A 6,240-nucleotide genomic window follows, 5' to 3' on the forward strand; every position below is an offset into this window, starting at 1 on the left:
AATGCTAGAACACAGAAACACTGCCAGCTTCATGTGTTTTAACCTCCTCCTCTTCCTCAGCCACAATAAAACAACCTGCCAATTCTGCTAGTAAAACATTTCCTATTGCCTCAGCCACCAGCAGCCACAATGTTTTTCTCCCTGAATTACAATTGCAATGCATTATGCAAGCAGTTTAGCAAAGGAGAAAGTGCTAGAAGCGTACAAGAAATAAAAATAGAGCCCCACACAGAATACACATGACTTTGCATTTTTTTCTCAGGATTATAGAGGAACAGGCCTGGCCAGTCAGGCGAGCTGAGATTTAAATCCCGGCCTTGTTAATAGCATGACACAACTGGTTGTGCATAACGGCTTTTCACAAATTTGCAGAGCATAGACAACTCCTCCAAATGTTAGCCCTGGCTATTGCTATCATGTGGCCAAACTCTAACTCCATAGGAATGCCATTCCACAAGAATACCAAATGTTTTATGGGCAAGCATGCATCTGGGAGGCTGTGGACCATTTAATGTTTATGAGCACAGATATTTTCCCCAACAGATGTGGGATTCCCCCTGTGGGAAATTTAAACTCCTGACAATGAGCTTCTCATTTGTGGGTTATTTAACACCTGCCCTCAGGATTCCATGGGCTGCAGGTTGAAAACTGTCAATTTAAGTATCAAACAGCTCAGCTGCACAGAAGGGTCTCTCTGTGCTTATGAGCCACAGGAGGAAGATCTCAGCTGCCTGAGTTGGGGGCAAGTTGAGGTGAGAGGCTGAACCTTGGTGGCTGTGGGGTGCTTATGGGAGACTCCTTCCCAGGATTTCTTGTTTCAGGGATATTTTGGGATGTGGGGAGAAGAATCTATTGGCAACTGCACTGAGTATTCCTAAGCACAACCCAGTGCCAAAGACTCCTCCCTCCTGGGATTACTCAGGAGCTCTGTGGTCACAGGCACAATTCCCTGCTCTCCTTTGGACCAGCATCATGGTGGGTAGGACTGGCCAGCTCTGCACCCATTGCCTCCTCAGATGCCACCTTTGTCTCCTTTACTCCTGGTGGCCCCCTCCCAAGCCCAGTGCCAGGAGACTGAACCCCAATCTGCATCCAGCCCCAGCTGAAGCCCCACTCCACAAATAACCCTGCAGTTAGCACATTGTCTGGGACAGAATACGTAGCGTGCTGTGCACCTCACCCCAGCCTCAAAGCTTCTGTGTGCTCTTGCTTTGTGCTGTGACTCTGAGGTGGGACACCTGGCCAGGGATTGGCCATGAACATGAGAATGCTTTCCAAAATGGAGCTAACTCACACGGAGGCCTCACTCTCACACATGAGACCATTGCCCTGTTCTCCTGTTGGCTTTATGCTGGGGCTGCCTTTTCTCCCTGCCCTTCTCTCTGTCTCATCTCATTCCACTCCTGCAGCCTTCTTGCATGATGTATTTCCCAGATTCCTGAATTGCACGTGAGCATTTGGGACTGCACAATGTAACTGGTATGCAAGTGAGAGATGTATCTAGAAAAAACACCGTCAGCTGGCTGTGCCTCGTGGACCATGATGCAGCTCAGGGAGCCCCAGCCTGTAATACTGGGTTGCTACACAATTCCAGGAAAGCATGACATGAACCCGATACTTTTGGGATTAGCCCAGTGCTCCCTTTGCCTATCACAGATCGTTTTATTCGAAGCATGTGATATAAAGCCTGATTTTAGGCTTTCAGGCTAAGCTGCGCGCGCAGTGTTGCACAAGGAGATGTAGGAGGGAAAGAAGCAAACCCCACTGCAGCACATTGATGGTTATTTTTGCTGTCCTTTTTATCTGAAAAGTTTTACCCCAGCATTCCCAGCTCTGGTTTCAAAGTCTCGGCTCGCGGTCATCTCACGGACATTGTTGATTTTCTGTGATCTTTGGTCCTGTAAATATTAACCACTATCAATGTGATTGAAATGCCTGTGGTGCTCCAAAGGCCAAGTGCTATGAACCTTAGCCTACAAAGCTTCATGACTTTTGTTCTGCTGGAGCCAGTGAACACGCTTCAACCCCTGTGTGATATGAATCATAAGTGAAACCAGAATGCTTGCAGACAGAGTTGGTTGTGTAACAGCACAGCCGTGCTGCACATGTGCAAAAATGCTCTGCTGAAGTCACAAAGAGGACTTGGAAGACCAGGGGCACCGCCAGGAATGAGAGGACATTCACCAGCTTATTGCCTTATTGCTCATTGACTAATCTAAGTGCTGCTGAGAGGCTGCTCTCTGGCTCAGTCTATGCTGTGCTCCCCACTGTCAGTCATGTTAGGGTCTGAGAGAAGTCCAGACCACAGTGCAGCCCTCACCACCCTACTGTACACAGGGCGTGCAGCCATGGCACAGAGCCCCACAGCAGGGCATGGGGACAGGAGTGGCTATGCTAATAGGGCTGGAGGATGGGAGTAGAGGGCATGGGAGTGCAGAAGTGCTTTGCTCCGAGGATCCTCCCTGCTCAAGCCTTGAGCACTGTAGCCTAGGGTCTGTCTGACAGCTGGGAGGGAGAATACCTTTCTCTTGTTCAGGTCAGCACCATTTTCAGCATGCTTTCACAATTCCTTCCATGCTGCACCATGTGCCACTGGGCAGGAGCATGCCTAGCTTCAGGGTGAGTCCATCCACCTGTGCCCACATCCAGCATCTTGCACCCTGCCTCCAGCATCCAGCATCCCACTTCCTGCTGGCACAGGGACACAGCCCCTTGCCTGATCCCTGTTGGGTTCCCCCTGGGATGACATGCCTGGAAGCACTGCTGTTTGATGCTCACAGCTTCTTCTCTAAGCAGAAACAGTCCAAAGGGGTTACGTCACAGTAAGATGACTCACAGCTCAAGATCACATTCCTCTAGGTTTTAAAAGGAAAGGGTAATCTGATTTTTGAAGCCTGAACAGCTGTAGATGTATCTAAATAACCTGTAATAGCCCTCTGTGGAGGTTAAGGTAATTCTGTTTAAAAATATTACTTTCAGGCAGAGAAAAATAGACATCCTGGCCAAAGAGAAGGTACAGCACTGAACAAGGAGTGCCAAACCAGTTTTCCTTGTGGTAGAGCCACTGCACATCACTGTGAGCTGAAGGACCACTGCTTTCCAAGCATCAATCCATCAAATGCAGTGACCTGGAGCAGGAGTTGTCCAGCCATCCACCATGCACCCCATAGTACTGGGGTCCAAGGTCTCCACTCCCACCAGCTCCAGACACCCCATAGATACAGTAACTCATGTGCCTGCTGCCATGGAATAACCTCCTTGGGTAACCTGCAGCCAGGCCAGTGGGACACAGGGTTCGTGAGGATGCAGGTGGGTGGCTCTCGGCCCAGCCTTGCTTCACCTGCACCACAGACCTGTAGGCATTGCTTAAATATTCATAACTGGCAGTAGGGCTCGGTCCTGTGCCACTTGCACTGGTACAACCCAAGTCTCATGGAGCATGAGAGCTGCTCTTCTGGTTCAATGGCATTTTCCACTCCCTTGGCAAAGCCTGAGAAATTACAGCAGGGTGGGTGAATGGGGTTCCAAGCCTTATTTTTCAACAATAGCTGTAGAACCCAAACCTGGGTGAGTCAGCCAGTGCAGAAAGACAAACACATTCATGGCAAGGAGGTTTGTTCTCATTTGGGTTAGTTAAGCTTAAATCCACACCAGCTTAAGAACATCTGCTTAGTGACATGCAGGAGTTTAGTTTGAACTAAAGATTTTTGCTTGCTAAGGGGTTTTTTAAAGGGATTTAAAGCCTACCTAGGAAGACTTGTTGAAAGATGTGCTGCTACAAGGACAGTGATCTCACAGCAAGAAGCAACAGATCAGCCCATACACCTGAGCTATAATTACTACCAGGGGCAGCCTGATGCACAGATGCCAATAATTGGCACATAACATCCTGGGGCAGGGTGGGACTGCAGAGCCAATGTTGCCCTCAAACACCTGCCATGTGCATGGTGCTGCTGGGTGGGTGGAGGTCACATGCTGCTGGGCTTGGCATGACCACAACCTGCTTTTTTAAGGGATCAGGGGTAAGGAAGCCTCAGTGGAGCTGAGTGCCTGGTCTGAGCTGAGCTCCTCTGTCTGTGCTTACCCACAAAGCAGCCATCTCACACGTGAACTGCAGTTCCCACACTGTGCTGTGCCATGTGCATCCCTTGTCCACAAGACAAACTTCTCTAGCATCCCAGCATCAGAAGGGATGTACAGTTATGTATGCTATTCTTTCTTTCTTTATAGCATTAGCTGTAAAACATAGTATTTAAATGATACTTTACAGAGTTTGAGTGCCTTTTTTATGCAGATTTCCACAAACCTGCATAATGCTCGCCCATGCCCTCTGCATACATGGACAATGGAACTGCCTTTTCTGACTTTCAGCATGGATGAATGCTGCAGTTTTTAGAAATGAACAATATTGTGAGGAGCTGTCAATATAGGAACTCCAGCATTTGGCAACCTGCTTCTTCCTTCCACTGTCCATGTTCCTTGTACCTGGCTGCTGGTCTGGTTTGTTTTTTGATGAATTCATGCAATGTTAAGTGATTTCCCAGGCAGAGGTATTTCTCTGCTCCATTTCCTGCATGATATAAAGGGCAAAACTCAAAACTACGATAAAGCTGATAAATAATTGATGGGATGTTTAGCTGTCACTACTGATCCCTTTCTAGAAGCCAAGAAAGTACTCACAAAGTGCCCTTGGTTTGCAGCCCATAAAAGTCCTGCCTTCATAGAGTTGAAACCAAAGCCAGAAGAGCAACAGTGCTAATTACTCTGTATGACTGTTGCCACCGCTATCAACTACAACTGATAGAATGTACAATAAAATAAAACAAAATAAAATAAGAAAACTGCATGAAAACTCATTATGAATTTTTGTCAGCAAATGTGAGTACTGTGTTAAGATGGCATAAAGGCATTCAAAAAAATGCATTTTTGTTCTGTGACTTAAAGAAGTCTGTGCTTAAAGAAGTCTCTTCCTCAAGCTGTAGTGAGGACATACATATGATTCACAGTGCTGACTGTATTAGGTTTTTGCCACATCCTTGCAGGAGGGGAATATGGTCCTCTAAAAAAATAACATTTCCAGGAAAATGTTTTGTCTTCTTGCATGTGTGGCTCCAGAACAATAACTCAGAAGACTCCTTCCCTCTTTCTCCTTGTTTATTTGGTGCAGCTGTCAGGACATAATGGCTATTCCCACTTTCTATCTCTGCATAGTCAGTCAGTCCATTAGTTTTCCATTAGTTGTCCAGCTCTTCAGTCTCATGATAAAAAAAACGAAAATACAGGGCAGGACAAGCACCACTTACTGGCAGAGGATCTCAAGGACAAGCATAGGGTCTGGAACTACTTCCTTTCTTTTCCTTTTCACTGCTTTACTTCCTGGCACAGTCAAACCCCCTAAATTTTATAATAAAACGTTGCATCACATGTGCAAATAGATCATATGGGAACTGAATAAGAGCAAAATAGTCTAAGGATTTCTACAGCCTGTGTGCCAGAAGAGCTCTCCCCACTTCCCGTTATTTTATGACTAAGTTCAGGGGAAGACACTGAGGTGGTAGAACTGAGCTTCTGGGAACTCAGATGGCCTTGGCAGCCTCACGGGCTCACTGCAGGCTTATACGGCAGCTCAGCACATCAGTCTTTGCCTCCAGTTCCTCAGTTTCCCAAAATGTGCCATGAGCATCACCTAGGGTGCCACTGAGAGGTTAATTTTTGAAGGTTAATAAAAGATTTTAAGATCCTGGGGTAAAGAATTAAATGTGTAGAGTTTTATTCAGTAGGCATTTGTGCTTTTTGATAGAAATTACTGTAAAGTAGGTCATAGATGAAAGAGAAGAGAGGCTTTATTGTAATGATAATGCTCTTTCAGAATATGTCATACTGGAGGTAAGATGTTTCTAGGCAGATTTCAAGCATATATGCAGTGGTGCAGCTTTTATTAAAATGCTTCAGTTGGTAGAATTTCTTACACAACTATACTGCAGGTAGATTTACTGAGTCTTTGTTAGCCAGTAATGTGGCCAGAAAGAGCTGAAAATCTTCTAACAGAGAACTATGCATGGGAAAACAGTTGTGTCGAAACTCAGAATCCCCATGAAACAGGATGATTCCAGCAGCATTTAATAAGAAAAGATGTAAACTCTTTATAGTAAGGCTGAAAGTTGTACTTTGGCACCTTCAGAGAGAACATTTGTATTTCATAGTCTAATAAAAATACTTCAACATTCAAAGCATTCACAT

At 46.0% G+C, this 6,240-nt stretch overlaps 1 long non-coding RNA gene across 1 annotated transcript; it reads right to left on the minus strand.

The window, feature by feature from the left end:
* Positions 1–1,645: 1,645 nt before the first annotated feature.
* Positions 1,646–4,839, minus strand: LOC109370727. The gene is made up of 3 exons (XR_002121113.2): positions 3,354–4,839; positions 2,522–2,788; positions 1,646–1,898 (listed from the first exon to the last, which is right to left on the minus strand). It is a non-coding gene; the product is annotated as an uncharacterized LOC109370727 (long non-coding RNA).
* Between the last annotated feature and the right edge of the window lie 1,401 nt (positions 4,840–6,240).

This window comes from Meleagris gallopavo, chromosome 1 (assembly GCF_000146605.3).
Source record: "Meleagris gallopavo isolate NT-WF06-2002-E0010 breed Aviagen turkey brand Nicholas breeding stock chromosome 1, Turkey_5.1, whole genome shotgun sequence".
Lineage (NCBI taxonomy): Eukaryota > Metazoa > Chordata > Aves > Galliformes > Phasianidae > Meleagris > Meleagris gallopavo.